This window comes from Mugil cephalus, chromosome 9 (genome assembly GCF_022458985.1).
Source record: "Mugil cephalus isolate CIBA_MC_2020 chromosome 9, CIBA_Mcephalus_1.1, whole genome shotgun sequence".
NCBI classification, from domain to species: Eukaryota; Metazoa; Chordata; class Actinopteri; order Mugiliformes; family Mugilidae; genus Mugil; species Mugil cephalus.
Window position 1 is genome coordinate 19,213,456 of NC_061778.1, and position 18,269 is coordinate 19,231,724.

An 18,269-nucleotide genomic window follows, 5' to 3' on the forward strand; every position below is an offset into this window, starting at 1 on the left:
GTAAAATAAAGGATGCCTGTGATACAATAATTCCAACGTTAAAACCTCCATCACACACTGTCAGCCCCTCTTACTTGTTTTCACACACACACACACACACACACACACACACACACACACACACACAGAGGCAAACACTCATAGTCTTGTATGACCATGTGATCCAGTAACTCACATCTTAGACAACCCCCCGTGTTAAAGAATTTGTTTTTGTGATCTAACATGACCTCCAGATCACGCCAGCAGCTGCTTCTGTCATTCTCACTGTGTTAAATGAGTGAATGAGTGTGTGTGTGTGTGTGTGTGTGTGTGTGTGTGTGTGTGTGTGTGTGTGTGTGTGTGTGTGCGTGTGTGAGCTTCTTTCTGATTTCTATGTCTCTACCATGTGTTCCTGGATCTTTCTTACATTGTTTGGGCAACTTTAAAATTGTCAAAGACAAACCCGTTGGTTCACAGGCTCAGCGGTTAACACAGAGGGGTTTCAGTTTGAATCTGATGACCAGCAGGCTGCTGTTGACATGGTCTTACTCTGTCTTTACGAGTTTGGCCTAGATTTTCCGGCTAGATTTTATTATGGAAAGACACACGGCGTATTGTGAACGATAGTAAAGTATAGCAGGCAGCAGACGTGAATGGGTTAATCAGGTTCCTAAAAAGGCAGTTAAAAAAAATACAAAATTTGGCGAATCTCTCAAAATGTAACAAAGCTCAGAGATATATACCACAAGATGATGTGACTTCTGATTGGAAAACATTCAGTTCATAGGCATACAAACACACCATTTGGATTTCATTATGGGGCGTGTTTCAACCGATACAGAGATTAAAATACCTCTGCAAGCAATTGGATAGACCTACACCCAATCAGAGCCATTCTGTTGTAAACAAATTCAGCTGCATGGCGCTCTGTTGACATGTACGACTATGTCATCGCTACTCTGCTGTCCATCACCACGTAAAGTTCTGGCTGGCCTCCATGCTAGTAATGACCATTTTATTCATTTATTTATTGTCATTATTCATCCATTTTAATTGTGTCAAGGCTCAGATTTGTGCCTAGTTAAGGGTGTGAAGGCTCTGAGTGGCAGTGTTGAGTTAGTGCCTTCGGTCAAACTGTGGGTAACAGTTGCCTTACAGCGGCACCCTCATGACTTAAAGCTTGGAACACAAGCATTTCATCCACATGCAAAGATGGCGTCAGCCAGAACCTCCACTCTGAGAGTCAAAACCATCCTCCACACAGTAGTGTGATGGTAACAGCTAAAGAGTAAAATTTAACACTAAATCAGTGAACATATGGTCCTAATCTACACAGCATAAAAGTTCACTGAACATAGTGGTGAATTTTCAGAATCAATTCAACTCTGGTTAGAGTTAATATTTTACTCCGGACTACTTTCACACTACACCAGTGAGTGTTAACCAAGTTTTAGACAGAATCATTTCGGCGGTAGTGTTGAGAGTTACTCCCAGTGTTGATTTTTACCTTATCCTAGCAGAGTATTCACACCTTGTGAGTGTAATTCCTATTCAACACTCTGGGGGAAAAATGCATTGTAAAAATATACTTTACCACGAACAGCTGACACTTAAAATATTTAACACTCAAAATGTTTGAAGAATGAAAAAATAACACCATATGCATGTCTACACGCCCCTTTACAAGTCACAGTATTACCGACGGTTTAAAATGTTAAAACACATTCATGAAAGACATGAAATCTTGTTGTATGTTTAGCAAAATGTGCAAATAACAATATCATAGAGATGTGCTATTCTAGATAAGCAGCAAATATGTTGCCTACCTTCTACGTATTCATTAACTAGCATAGTAGCCAATATCTGACAGTGGTCATTGTGAAAGTTTAAATATAAAATGTGAGAACTGGTTGAATAGAATGTTAGGACTTATTTGTCCAGGACGATGGTGATCCAAGGATGTTGCCCATCTTCATCCCGATGTCTCGTAGAACAGGCTGAGTGAAGATCGTCATGTTACTGGAGGCTTGTTCCACACTGAAGAAAAAACGAGGCTGTGGAAGCTACCTACAAATACTTTAAGGCTGAAAAAGAAAAATGAAGAAAAAAACTACAAACATCAAACTCCTATAAGTCCTAGGGGGAGTAAGTTAACAAACTAGAGGAAAGTCCATTTCTTCTTCATTAGAGATGATGTTGTTAAAAAAATAAAAAATTCAACTAACCACATATGATGCTGTATCCCCATACGATAAGGTTTTTGAGAAACTTGGGGTGATATTCAAATGCCATCTATATTTAACACCTGGTTTCATTAGGCTACCTGTCAGAAACAGGACGAGTTTGTCATGTTATGTTAATACGTTATTGTTGTTTTACCGAGAAACAATGTCAAGTTTAATTTGGCTAGCTGGAGCCAAACCCACAGCAGCTAAAGCTACTTTAAAACTTCAAAACACCTCGTCTTGTGTAACTAGCCAAAATAAACTATTACTTAGCTAGTAATTAACTAGTAAGCTAGTAGTGAACTAGTTATTAATTCATACAAAACTAACCGGTTTATGCCGTCTTACCTGCTGCTGACACTGTCTCTTCTGATTAAATAGTAATAACGGCTGCACATTTAAGCTACCTGTTGTAGCTTTCTTTATAATTTGATATATCAAGACGCAAAACTCACTGAAGTGTTCATAACGCCACACAATGATTAACACATCCACCGGCTACTGTGATGTTCAAATAGTTAAATAAAAACTAAAAGTAAAAACTTACCACAAGCTTTTGATGGCTGGAAAATGGCGTAGTAAAAATCCTGTACGATTTCAAATGAGAAGGAGGTGAGTTCTCTGATGAGTAAACATCCCCACTAACACTGACGGAAAGCATCTTCATCTTGTATTGACTCTGAGAGGGTGCATGTACGTTGACACTGCATAGTTTACACTGGAAGAGCAACGACGAAAACAACGTCTTTTAACTCTGGATATCACCACCAACACCGGGGGTCAACTTACCTTTGCTATTGTTGGAATAACTCTGAAAGAGTCCCAAAATCTTGGGAAAACTGGGAAATCTACTGTGCAGGAAGCCTACGGTTGAAGCCACAGAGAGTTTCCCCATGTTTACATACAGACCACGGTTGTGAGTAAAAACAGTCTTTGTCTCATAAGATGTCAGCAGAGCTGTGACTGTTGATGGCAGATCCAGCGTGAGTTTACTGCATTATGCTACTAATATAGCTAGAATATGATGGATATGAACACAGAGGAGAAGTTTTTGAAAAGTTAGTTGAAATAAATGCACTACTTTGGTTTATGAGTCAAGTAGATAATGCTTGTACACACTTAACACTCTCAACATTAACCGGTGGTTAAGTTAAAATACGCTGCCCCTGTGTTGCAGTTTCTTTAACCAACACGTCAGTCCCGTCCTTTCCACACACCGGGTGGAAATAAGGGTTTCGGGGTGTCTCCTACATAGCTTAGGAACCCTTGTACACACACTTAACCCCTGACTCTCCCCGGCATTCACACACTCTGTCATCACAGGTCTCGGCTGCTGCTGACCTGAGCACTAACACATGCTGAGGACAACTTAACCTCTGGACCTCCGGACGAAAAAACACTCTGACAGAGGAGAAGGAAGGCATCTGAGACGAGGGAGGAGGAGGAGGAGGAGAAAGGATGAGGATGAGGGATTGTGTACAAGTGTCTACCACTTGGTCAGTCTGTAATACTGTGTACTATATGTAGTGTGAGTAAAAACACGCATCATATAACTTATCTCCCTTTTCCTTTAGCGCCATCATGACTCGTGAAATTTCCATCAGCCTCGGTCGTAGTTTGAGTTTACTGCTAATTAGCTTGATGCTAACTCCAGCTAGAATCATTTACTGTTTACTGATAAAGTTACACTTTTTTTTTTATTTGTTCTAAAAATGACACAAAGAGAAATACATTGGTCAGAAGATAAAGCTGTTCCCTTTGTTTCCCCCATTTCCAACCCATATTCTACTGAAGTAATTTTTCTTTGAGCTAAATAGTAAAAGTAGTGCTTTTACTGATGCCATCCACGTTGAGAAAGTAAATATTTATCTCCAGTTCATTCATTCACCAGTTTCCATTCATATGTTAAACAATCTGTAAACACTCCTGTAAGTTAATGTGGTAACCATTTCAGCAGTGGAACTTTCCATTTTAGGATTTAGCGCCTAAAATATTTACTTGAGTAGCCAGAAGAGCACAAAAGCAGGTACATCGTTCACTAGCTCGGGCCTGAAATGTTGTGCATAGTGGGTTTTAGAACTGCTGGTGACAACTACGCCAATGTGAACAAACCCTAATGATCGTGAAATCAAAACAGTGAGCTAAAACGCTCAGCAGAGGTGAGGAAAACCGTGTCAAGTGATTGTTCTGTGTTAGCTCATAGCTATGAGTGGCCCCTTGTAGTTTAAAGACACGGAATATTGTTGCTTGAAATGTCCTACTTTTTTAAACCATTTCTTCGTCATGGAACATGAACAGATTTGTCATTACTTAAGTCCAAGCTGCTTTTAGATACAAGTAAGGAACTTATAAACCTTCAGAGGGTTCTTTTTAAGCCAACAACTGGTCTATGTTTTATACTCACATGAAACATTCTGTGAGGAAAGTCACTTTAAAGGTAAACTCCTTCAGCCAAGAGACTGTTTTGACAGCAGTGGAGCCGAGCAAATACAGGACGGATTTGATTTTTTTTCTTCTTTTTTTTTTTTTTAATTGAATCACATGATGACAGAGAAATGACGTGAGGGAGGGAGGGAGGGAGAGCGCACAATATGCGCAGTGTTGTACGGCGAGGGTCGGCGGAAGCTGCATACAGTATGTGTGTCGCTGCTTGCATGTGTTTCTCTGTACAGGCAAAAGACAATTGGCAGACAGTGACGCAGATCAGAAGGAAAGGGCTGGGCGAATGAAGTCAGACAGGAATTTTCTAGGAAATGATGGCTAGCAAAACAAGAGCAACGTGACTGCATCAATAAGAGAGCCGTACCACTCTTCAGCTGTGCACTGGCACTGCTTTCAGGGGCTTACTTTGCCCAAAGAAAATCACATGTTCTGTCTGTGTGTGTGTGTGTGTGTGTGCGTTTGTGTGTTGGTGCTTAGGGTGACCTCAAGTGTAACACAAGTAAGTGTTAATATGATATTATAACATGCCACAAACTATTTGAATGTGACTAGGTGATGTAACTGAGTGTTGATCGCGAGCTCTAAAAGAGTGTTGAGCTCTAAAAATATAAGAAGTTAAAACAGACTTCCTGGCGGGACTTATTTCTGTTTAATCTGTCCTGACAGTCATCTGGACTAATGTGGAGACATCTGTTGGCACAACATGGTATGCTTCTGCCTAAAGAGTTCACCTCAGAGCAAAAAATCTGCAGTTCATATTTGTTTTTCCCCATTTCTCACTAGTCATTCCATACCTAGTCTGTCATTCACTATATTTTTATATACACGTTCAGACATAATATTATGACCACCTTACTAATATTGTGTAGGTCTCCCTTGTGCCTCCAAAACAGTTGTCACTCATCGGAGAATGGACATGGTCCTTCTGAGGGTGTCCTGCGGTGTCTGGAAACAGAATATTGTTAGTGGGGGCCTTTGGGTCCTATGGGTTGAGGGGAGGGGCCTCTGTGGATCATCCCACACATACTTGATCAGTTTGGGATCTAGTGAATTTGGAGGCCAGGTCAACACCTTGCCATGCCGTTCTTCATGGTGCTTCTGGTGCTAATGTCCTTATTAATACCAGGTCCAAAAGATTCCCAGCAGAACAGTGAATGGTCACTTCTCCTGTCAGTGGCCATAATGTTATGCCTGATTGGCGTGTGAGATGAGATAAGGAGGTGATGCATAAAGCGCCCCCACCCATTTAATTGACCTGGCACATATCTCTGGAGCAGAAAAAAATCTGAAGTGCATTGGCAGCAAACATTTCGGTGTAGAAAGTGATTTAAAGGAATAGTTTTGAGAAACGTGTCCAGTATTTTGCATTGAGATTAAGGATGACTCACAGCCAGCAGCCAGTGACACTAAATGTTACATTTATTTATCTCTTTTCTACTTATTGGGACTCAAATCACTTTACAGTTATAATGACACATCTCCCCATTTGGTCACAAAAGCACACACATCCACACACTAGTGCCAAGCACTGTGACAAATCCGAGTTCAGTTTCTTGCTCACGGACGCTTGGGTATGTGGTCCACGCACTGGGGATCAAACTAACACACTGGCCCACGGACAACTCACTCTATCCACTGAGCCACAGCTGCCCATTAGCTTAGTGTAAAGGAATCTGTTTACCTGCCCCTCTTAAACAGACAGGGCTACGGGACTCCGTGAAGTTGCTGCTTCAGCCCCTGTTCTGCGTTTTTTGTTTCAACTCTTGGCCGAGTCAGGCTGTGTTAAGCTAACTGGCTGCATGTTGCACTTTGATATTGAATGGACAGATGTGGCAGCGATATAAATATTGTCATCCAACTCTGTAGAAAAGGGAATAAGCATCTTTCCAAAATTGACCATTATTTTTATGAAAATTGACAGAGGGGGATATGATGCCAACAAAGCAGGAGGTCTGCTCTCCTCCTGGGCTCTCTCTCTGACATATTGGATAGCTTTGTATCAAATATACCGGTGGTTACAAAACTGAGGTCCCCAGAACCCTCAGGGGCTCTGACACCTTGCCAAACAGTCCACATGATAAAACATTACTGACATATAAATGTAATTTATACTTGTAAACACCACTTGTGCTGCGCTGTGCAGTAATTTGGTTGCTATAGCAAACAAAGCCATGAGACCAGCCAAGCTAAAGCGCCATTTGACAACATAACACCCGGCACATGCGAGTAAATCCAAGTACTTTTTCCAGCAGAAGAATGAGGAATTCACACACCACATAAAGCAACTGGTTGACCTTACAAGCTTCAGAAAAAAAAAGCACAGAAGATTTCCTATTTATCCATTTAGTGGATTGTAAAAGGCAAGAAGCCGCAAACAATCACCAGCTGCCGGTTGAAGTGTGTGAGTCATCTCTCAGTGTTTTTTTGCGCTGACTGCCGTGAAGAGCGTCGACTACGGCTCCAAAGATTTGTTTGAGATACAGCTCAAATATCTTCTCTTTCACAGATATTTTTATGTAATGTGCTCTAAAGACTGGCAAAAAAACAAAACTAACACATGAATATCTCACACAGCATATGTATATGTTTTATGTATGCATAAAGGTATATTTTGCCTTTTTTTTCCATCATGAAACAAATTGCCATGACCTGTTTAAGACCCGTGAGGAAACTATAAACATTTAACAGCTACTTTTTAAGCCAACACAGGGAGGCTGCACAAATAAGCCAAGCAATGACTTGAATTCCCCTTTTTTATATAAAGGATAGTTATGTTGTGTGTGTTTGCTGGGTGATGGTGTTACAATCTGCTTTGCTTTGTGTCAAAAGTTCAAGGCAACTAATTTACCTAAATAAATCCTAATACATCGTCTCAACTTAATCACACATTTTCACTTGTCTTAATATACAAACAATTAAAGTAAATGAGGGTAAATCTATAAAATGTATTTGATTTCAATTGATTGATTTACTGGATTTAACGTTTCTGCATAACCCTGACTGAATTATATAATAATATAATTTATAAATGAGGGTTCTGTTCATTGTGACCAGGGCAATGATCGCTCTAGGGTACATCAATGGAAAAAAAAAAAAAAAATTGCTAAGAGGACGTGTTGTTGGCTCACTAACTGTTGCAGCCCAAAAAAACAAGTAGCTGCCGCTAACTTTTATCACAAAACTCCAACAGTTAGTTCACGTATTGTTCTTGATCCGCAGCGGCATCACCGTATAATTTCTGCATTTTTGTCAAGTTAATGCAAAGAATTTGTTGCTCAACACCACTGCTCAGCTACTGCTGGTGTCAAGAAGCCACAGAGGTTTCTCCTGCGTTATGCTGTGGCAGAGATTAATGGCAAGACACGTCTAAATGTAAGAAATGAGTTCTGACATGGATGTCACAATTTATCTTTTACAGTAGAGGTGTCAAAGTTAACACAATAATGATGAATTAATTAATATTTGAATTTATTTACATTTGATGTTAAAACTGATTTGATGTGCAGACCTTGCAGTACATAGACATACTTTGTTATACTGCTTAAGACGTGGCTTAAATGCCTAAAGAGTGTGTGGGGAGCTTGAAATGTGTACCAACATGCTTAATGTCTAAGGGGGTCTTCAACAGGGCGTCCCCTAGGGGATTCACGGAGGTACTGCATGGGGTCGCAAAATCTTTGCTTGTTTAGACATTTTATATATATATTTTTTAATTTCCCCCCACAAATTTAAATTTATTTAATTACACATAAACATGAATACAACATATTTTAGTAAAGGCATAAGGGATAGCTCAATATTGAATGCAAAATGATAATAATAATGTATATTTATAAATGGAACAAGGCTGAGCTTAATATAGAACACATATAGTAGGTAGAGGGTCCCTACTTATTCTCTCTCTGTGAGTTTGGGGTCCTTGGCCTGAAAAACGTTGAAGACCCCTGGCTTAAATTATTATAAGTTTATGTAATCAGTCTATGTGAACTTGTGTGACACCACAAACTGTGTTGTATGTAGGCTAAATGTCCTCAAACTGAAATAAACCTTTCTGGACATTTTGAGAATTAATCAATTATAATCCAAGTTCATTTCAGGGCTTTATGTATTTAAAGTAACAACACTCAACTCATGACTTCAGCCATTAGCTGACCTGACATTACACTATCATGAGATCTAATTACACTGAGTTAATAATGAAAGAACAGATTATTTAATATAACATCATAAGATTTTACAGTGCAGAAAAATCAAAGCAAGCAAATAGTGAATTCTAAAATGTCCCCACTAAAAACACAAATTAACAATGTAATGATGCTTACGATTAAAGTCCACAACTTAAATGTTTACTTAAACCCTGAAACCTGATAACCTAATAACATGCTGATGACAACAGTTTTACAGTGTGCTCACCAAAGCAGCAGAAACGTAAAAGAGAAATGTATAAAGTGACTTGAGAATAACCAAAAACACCAACCAAACCAAAGGAGACCATGATACAGCTTGTTTGATTGTTTCACTCCACTTGACAACAGTTAAATGTAAACTGTATGCTGCCTTGGATGTAGTGCAGCAGAGGTAATACACTCCTCTGTACTGTATGTCAGAGGTCATAAGCTGACATGCTGTCACTTCAACGTCGGAGTCGAATCTAATTCAGCTGTCAATATCCACACATAATTCATGGCATTTACTTGCCTTTTTTCCCCTTTTCTCTCTGTGGTATTGCTTTGTGATTGACAGTGGAGCTCTTATGAGTGCACATCTGAGACTTTATGAGAGCCTCGTGGCTCCGGATTGTGCAACAGAATCGCTATGAGCTATGCAGCCAGTGCCGTGAGGTTTGGCCGGCAGTCTGAGGACAAACTGGCAATGCCGCGTTTGTGGTTACATCATGTCGATGAGTGTGAAAGCTGAAAAGACAAGAGAAAGAAAGTGACCGATTAAGATGCAGAGCGAATTAAGAGGAAGAGGAAGAAAAAAAAGAAAACAACACACACAGGAAAGTTGGTTGTAATTTGACACATCCTTTAATTAGGGCGTGGTACCGAGGGTTTACGGCATTTGAGGTAGAGCTGGTAATCCCCAAGAGAAAGCACAGGGAGCGGAAAAGACAAAGACGGCTTGGCAGAGGAACTCCCAAATCAAGAGCAAGTTGAGATTTTGTAACATAGACGGACAGAGGCAGATGTTAATAATGGCCAACTAGAGATTCTACCTACTCAGAAACCTAGCTTCTCGGCAGACTTTGTGTGTTGGTGGGAGAGTGGTGGGAGCTGGGAGGTATGCAGAGTTTTTTTTGGAGACGTATGTGATGTAAAACGGTGGAAGTGGGATAGCAGCTGAAGCTGTCCATTGGCCATGAATCAAGCTGAGGCACCGTGAAGCAGTGGCCCTCACTGGAGCCAGATGGGCCCTTGGCTCAACACGGGCCAGGATGAATGAACACACATGCGCGCGCGCGCACACACACACACACACACACACACACACACACACACACACAAGATGGGAACAAACAGGCTCTTATGAGCTCTGCAGAGAGATGTAGAGAGGCATACGTGAGCGATTGAACTCATACACGCAACATTTAATGTGAAAAGGTTTTAATTCATGTGCTGAAATACACAAAAACTTTTAAATGCTACGGGAGCAACTAGGTGGCAAAGAAAAGCTCAGAACTGACAAAAGGCAGTAATAAATGATCACATGCTTAAAAGCCATCACTGATAAAATCGGTCAATACAATTGAATAAAACACTAAAAAAAAAACAAGTCATCCCTTAGTCAAACATTTATATGTAACTCCAACTGAGTTATTTGATAATACCAATAATGTTTATTTGTGACCCAGGCAATGATTGTTCTAAGGTGCACGTTACATCAGTGAAAAAATCTCGCTAGCTTACCCCAAAACACTGAGGGCTAGCTTTCTAGCTTTTTTTTTTTAGTCCCTTGTAATACTTAGTTGCTCCTAACTTTTATCACAAAACTACGCAAACTCTACATTAACAGAACAGAAAGAATTTGTTGTTCAACACTATTAAGCAACTGTAGGCATCTAGAAGCAAGCTTAAGCTAACTCATTGTTAGTGTGGCAAGAAGTGGAGTTTTCTACATTAAATAATAATAAAAATAACTAAGAGGGGACCAACAACTACCACCTGGGAACTTGCACCCCAGGATATGAAAACAACATAGTACAGATTCAGAATGAAAAGAGGAGCTTCGTCGATGGCCTATGTTCCTTTGGGTTTTTAATGGAGTAGTAATAAGTATATGAAAAGCAGAAAAATAACCTAGTGTGATGTATAAAAATAATCATAATAATAAGGGCACAGGGTCGTGACTGATGAGGAAGAGGCAGTAGATTAAGAAGATTTTTTTTTTTTTTTTAAATAACGTAAATGAATCAGAAAAAAGGGAACACACACACACAAAAAAATTACAAACACAAGGTAAGTATGACAATAATGTTATTAATAGGAATAATCTAAAAGGCTGGCTACAACAAGAGTAAAACTCTAATAACTATAACAGAAAACTAAAATCAGTGGGCTGAAGCCTCAGGAGGTACAAAAAAAAAAAAAAAAAAAAAAATCACTATAAGTTCCCCCAGAAAGGTACTTAAACTAAAACTTTACAAACCTGGACCGAAGGGACAAATCAAAAGCACAGGAAATGAACAAAAATGGCCAAATTAAAAAGAAGGCACTCAAAACGAACCAAAGAGTGGAGCTGGTCCAAAAAGAAAGGAAATAGACAAAAAAGGCAAACCCAAAAAAACAGAGCAGAGCAGCAGGTGATCCACCTTCAGAGGACACCACCACCAGAGACTGGCAAGAAACTGAACTGAGCCACGTGAAGCCTTTTACGCCACACCTGGACAGAGGGAGGAGCTAAGGGCGGAGACTACCTGGGGTGCGTTCACAACCCTTCACTGAGTTTCCCTACATTAGCAAAATCTCTTGCTAACAGAGGATCCTTTTCAAGTTCATTAGCCAACAAGAAATGTGCACTAAAGGTGCTGTCCGTCTAAACTTATTTCATCCGAAAGCATCATAAAACTTTATATTACCTAATTGCGTATTTACATCAGTATACCTCCTTGTGTACACTTGCGCAGTACCTTGCAATTTGACCAGGTACTGTAGTTTCAAGTTGAACAAGACATGTTCCCCAGAAATGATATTAACATTATCTGTCACAGTGTGTGCTGCTAAATTGTTGCAGGGCACCAAATGAATCCAATAAACATGCAGATGGCTTGTATTGAGCAACAGTTGTCTGAGTAGATGAGTGTAACTTAACGTCTGCATGGTGTTAATCTTTCCAACTGCAAGAGCTGCAGTTCCCTGACCTGTCTGTCCTTCCTTTCCATGGTCTCTCTTATTTTGCTACACAGCCAGGACGGCTGCAATAGGTGTGCACACAACTATTTACTCAAAACTGAGTAAACCCACTTGTAACTTCTAGATTTAATTGTAATTTTACCAAGAAAAAACTCCCGAAATAACTTTTTTCTTTGATGAGTGATAGATTCAAATGAAGCATAAACTCTAAAAACGGGGGTTAAAACCACAAAAACAAAACGAGAGAGCAGAGCTGTAACAGGAGCGTATGCTCTGCCCTCGGATCATTTGAGCAGGTCACTGGTTTAAATGGGGCCTGAAAAGTGTACGTTCGCTGCAATGAATGGCTTCCTAAAGCCCATCATCCCTGTCTGGCTGACTTAAGTAAGATAGACTGTGACTGATTTCAACCCATAGTGAACCCATACGATCCCCGTTTACAGGCCCCAAAGAGATGAGCTGTGGAAAAAAAAGGCCCAGTTTATGGACTCACGTAATTACTGATCTTTGAGCGCTGGGTTTTTCCTGAGTTGTTCCTGGAAAAGGATCCATGCTAATGGTTGTTATTTGTAGATTTGAATCACTTCAATCAATACATTTTAAAATGTCCAGACATTCATACCATCACTCCTTTCTGTGGTTGAAATGATAAAATAAACGTTTAAGCGAACAAGCCATAACGCACGTATATTTTAAATGAGTGCAGATACATTTGTAATTGTTTGGAAAGTTTTGGGAAGTATCTTTTCCTGCAAGGTATTTAAGCTTCCATATACTCGAATAAACACCACTGCACCACTGACCACTGTTTGTATGTGAAAAAATAATCTCTCTATAAACATCTGTGGTCACTTGTGTTAACGTTCATAAACATTTCCATCATTTCATCCACTCACAAATGTCCGTGTGCATGTCCAGAGCAGTGGGCTATGGTCTCATGCGCCGCGTCTGCTAATTAAAAGCTGCCTTTGACAAACGGCCGCATTGACATCTATCGGATTACTGTGGCAGGATTTGGTTTTTGCGGTGTCGTTGAGCCAATAAATCCAGTCCTCGTGAAGGCAGAACAAAGAGTGATAATTATGAACAGATAGAAAGCTCAACCTTTCAGACAGAGGGGGCCGGGTCACACTGAACAGATGCGTAGCCTCAAAGATATCCATAAAAAAAAAGAACATAAAACTGTTTTACTGTCTGCAAACAAATGGAACTCTCACCCAATCACTCAATTCTGAGGTAGGTGTTTAGTATCAGCAACAGCGTGAGCAGAATAATGTCTAAAAGTTCTTTCCAAATCTCGAATTGAAGGGAAAATGATAACTCTGAACAATTCCCCAACTGAAGTTTATTGAAATTACATCCAAGATGAAAGATTTCTCTTCAGTCTGTCTTTTCTCATAGTGTGGTGCCTTCAAGTCCAGATGGAAACATTACACAATTCATGCCAGTGAATGCTGCAAAACCAAACAAAGCAGAATATCAGAGCGGTGTTTCTGTAATGCCTGCTGTTGCATTTTTATTCTGTCTTGACAAAAGTTTTTATTTTATTTTTGTTTTACATATGTGTTTTTGTTTTCATGGCAGCGTTTCACTGGGTGATTCAGGGAACCATGCATCACAGATTCACTAAGAGGAAATAATTCAGCATTTGGCTGGTCATTTAGAGTGGATTGAGTTAGAGAAAGAACATTACAATAACAGTAAAAAATAATTTAAAAAAAAACTCCACTACAATGCCCATTTTCAATAATTTCCATTTAGGGCACTTATTGTGCAACATATTTTTTCTCTGTTAAACTTTGGAATACTCAAACCAGCAATATCCATCGCATTCAGCTTTGCTGCGCTCTGAAGGACATTCGCTGCTGAACACAGACCTCTGCTGGCTACTTGGTGTAAATAACTTCAGCTCTATTAAATTCACAGCAGCCTTCATTGACACACACAGTCTGGATTTGATCAAGTTTGTCACTAAACATATGACTGTTTTGCTTCGTTTTTACTGCTGATGTTTAAAATTATCTGAGAGTCAATAACAGGAAGGCTAATTGTGATAATCCTCCATTCATGGCTTTAGCAATCACACACAACTGTGATGCAATCTAAATGCTACTGCTGTCAAAGAGGTACTTTACCATTACACTCCCAAGCTGTTGTGAATCTCTGATGGATTGAAAAAAAAAAGGTTAATTTGAAAGAAGCAGGCGTACTGACTCATTGTCTCTAATATTTATCAAGTACTAAAAAGTCTGGATGCTCCTTTTCAGTTTAGTGCTAGTAGCAATGTTCAAGCATTAGGTTGTGTTTCTGGTATTTGCAGCCTATTTTCATAGTTTGCATGCGTCTTCTTCATTTGCATGTTCTTTCTTTCTTTCTTTCTTTCTTTCTTTCTTTCTTTCTTTCTTTCTTTCTTTCTTTCTTTCTTTCTTTCTTTCTTTCTTTCTTTCTTTCTTTCTTTCTTTCTCTCAAGGACACAACTGGTTGTGGAGACTGATGTATTCCAACATGCAGTGGGGCACAGTGCATCATGACCCTTAGCTATGTTTCAATATGGCAGCGCCATCTAGTGGACATATGTTGACTTTTGAATTTCACAAGACAGTTCTGTTCAAACTATTGGTCACCCTTACTTTAATTATCATTACTGCAGGAGATAAATGTCATCTGTTTTAAACCAAACCCTGATATCTTCCTAAACCAAGCTCTTTCTGTATGCAAAGCTGGTCAAGCAAAAGTCCTTTCATTCTAACCTGTACCATTACCATACCCTATATTACTGTTCAGACTGCATGACTTTTTAGATTGCGGGTTTATCACACCTAACCAAGCAGCAATGTGGACATTGTGTTTATGTGGCATATATATGTAGGCCATCAATACATTTTCCCCCACTGGATGACATTTGGATTTTCTCTTTTATCTCTTACACTGGAAGTAAACTAAAAATGAATATGACAAATGATTACAGCAAGTTTCAATGTTCCAATTGGGGCAGCAGCAGCCTCAGCAGGGACTTACAGAGAGCCCTCTCCCCAACCACTTCCACCAGCTTCTCCGAATGAACCCCCAGGTGCTCCCAGGCCAGAAGAGACATATAATCCCACAGTCTGACACGCTGCATCCAAATCTGTCATAGGTGTTAAGTTAGGTTGAGCTAAAATCTCACTCTCCTTTGAATGTTCATAATGATGTGTCGAAGCACCTGCATTTGTTGCTTTTATGTAACATGTCAGATGCTTGTGTCTCAAGCAATTAGGATTTCTTAAATATTAGTCACATTACATCACCTCCGCTAGATGGATGGATGTCCCTCCCATCTCTGTTTACGGATCCTCCGAGTCTTTCACAGCAGGGTTTGGCAGATCTTTACCCTACAAGCCCATTAGGTGGCAGTGGTTGCCTGCTGTTGACTTGACTTGATGAACCCATTAACCCCCTCTTTGCAACCCAGAGTGAGAGAATCCTCAACATCCCTGAGCTGTAAGAGAGATATGAGCCGCCTCTATGCTCTTTAAACTCTGACATGCTGTGCTGCCAGACTAGGCTCTTGGATGGTCATGTATGTATGTACATGTCTGTATATAGCCTAAGACTATGTCTGTTGGGTGAAGTAAGTTTCCTCTTCCCCACTCCTTAAAGCATGCATGCAGCCACACCTCCTCTCTGCAGTCTGCTGGTTAGAGCTGCATGTATGTGTGCGCTGCTGCGGTCTCCTGGGCACTGCCACCCTGCCCAGACTACTAATGCACTACCTGCTCCTCATTAGAATGTCCCGTTTGAGTGCGGCCATCTGCACCAGCTGGTTGGCCATCCCTCTGCCAACCGTTTGATGTCGACGAGGAGCTTGTGACGGTGTCCCACCGCCAAACTACAAAGCTAAAAGACCTCTTTGCTTTGCATTTTTTTTTTGTCTCTATAAAGCCTGAAAAGTCCTTATGTTTTTCTCTAGGATGGGAAGCTGAGAGGAGACCGAGGCGGGTTTAGATGGCATCAGACGAAGGCACTTCATCAAGGTTTGCACAGTTTGAGCATCTTGAGACGTGCTGGATTTGTCTTGGCAGGCGCTTAAACAGAAAGCAGAATAGGTGAGGGTGGTGGTGGTAAACAGAGAGGAGGGGAAATTAGACTGAATGTACAAAATGTTTTCCTGTCGGTGGGTTGCAGCCTTTGCAAAATCCCAAAATCACTACAAAGGGGAGGCAAAATAGAAAATAAATCAGTAAGAAATCATAGCAGATTTTCAGGTGAAGGGGTGTTCAGTAGGATTTTTTTTCCATTTATAAATAAGAATAAAATATATTTAAAAAATGCAATACTGTTTAAAGGTTTTAGGCAGGTGTGGAAAAAATGCTGTAAACTAAGGATGTTTTTACAAATGGAAGTTTTAATACTTTATTTTCACCAATTTACCAAATGCAGTGAACAAACAGGAGAGAAATTTAAATCAAATCAATACTTGATTTGATTTTAAGACAGCATCACTCCTTCTAGGTATACTTGCACACAGTTTGCGAAGGAATTCAGCTGGTAGGTTGTCTCAAACATCTTGGAGAACTAACCACACATCTTCTCTGGATGTAGGCTTCCTCAAATCCTTCTGCCTCTTCATGTAATCCCAGATACACTTAATAATGTTGAGATCAGGGCTCCGTCGGGGCCATGCCATCACTTCCAGGACTTCTTGTTCTTCTTAACGCTGAAGATATCTCTTGTCAGTATGTCGTTGTCTGTCTGTTTGGGGTCTTTGTCATACTGCAGAATAAATTTGAGTTCAATCATACGCCTACCTGATGTTATTACACGATGGATAAGTATCTGCCTGTATTTCTCAGCATTGAGGACATCATTAATCCTGACCAAAACTCAACTGCATTTGCAGAACTGCAGCTCCAAACTTGCAAGGAACCTCCACTATGCTTCACTCTTGCCTGCAGACACTCATTATTGTAGCGCTCTCCAGCCCTTCGGTGAACAAACTGCCTTCTCCTACAGCCAAACAGTGCCACCTTTGCATCAGGGGCTTGTGCATGACCCTGCGAGAGGGCGATGCTGTGCAGGGGAGGATTATAAGCTTTTATACGGATCCCTGTGTCAAACATGTTGTTGCGCATAGGTAATAAATAATAAGTTGTCCCCACTGAAATGTCTGCAGTTTTCATTTGATGAACATATTTTCCTTTATAGATACTTCTTGAACTATAGTTATGCGTGAATAATTTCACGTTTCACGTTGTGCCTGACGCTGCATCTCTGTTTCCGCTTGGTGGGGCACAGCTGAGATGGGCCTGGCTTGTAGTGTTGTGGACTGGTGAGCTGCTGTGTGTGAATGCATGTGTACAGTGTAGTCTTCAGTTTGAACAGTGGGGCCAGAAATTCAGGGCCCCAGAGCACTTCTCAAGCACTTCTCATTGGCAGATGTGGAGCAAGGGCAGGGACTGCACAGGTGCTAGCTCAGCTAAAGTACATAATATAACATAGTGCGAGGTAATTCACGTTTCATTCATTCATTGCATGTTGAAATGAGTTGACCAGAAGACCTCTTCTGGCCAGACTTCTCCAGACAATAGATAAGTGTATCTGGGTCCCAGTGGTTTCTGCCAGTTCTGGACTGATGGCACTGCTGGATATCGTCAGATTTCAAAGGGAAATTATGTGTTTTTCCTTGAACAACCATCTACCATCCTATGAAATCCCTTACTTCATGCAAGTGTCCCTATAAGGATTGATGCTGGTTTGAAGGCAAAGAGTAACACTAAATATTGATGTGACTTAGATTTTTCTTTTGTTTGCTCACTTTGCAATTTGTAAATTGATAAAAATAAACATCATTTATATTTTTGAAAGCATTCTTGGTTTACAGCATTTTTCCACACCTGCCTAAAACCTTTACACAGTACTGTAAAAAAAATATAGAATGTGAAAAAAAAACACATATGAACGACTTCCACTGTTTTTAGATTTTGGTATATTTCTCATTATGCTGTTACAAGGTTATGCACTGCAAATATCAGTATACTTTAAACAGATAATCTCTAGACAACACATTTATGTCAAATAAGCTAAGTGTCAATATAAACCAGATTCAGTGTGTTTACAATACATTTTCATTTCATGTTAGTAGTGGACTCCACTATTTACATTTACAATCACTCAGCCTTCACTTGAACACAAGAGCGTATTGTGGATGCATTTCAGTAGGCAGCCTACTGTTATATTGGAGGTGAATTGAACTTTGTGGTACTCAGCACATTGAAAAAAATACATATGGAAA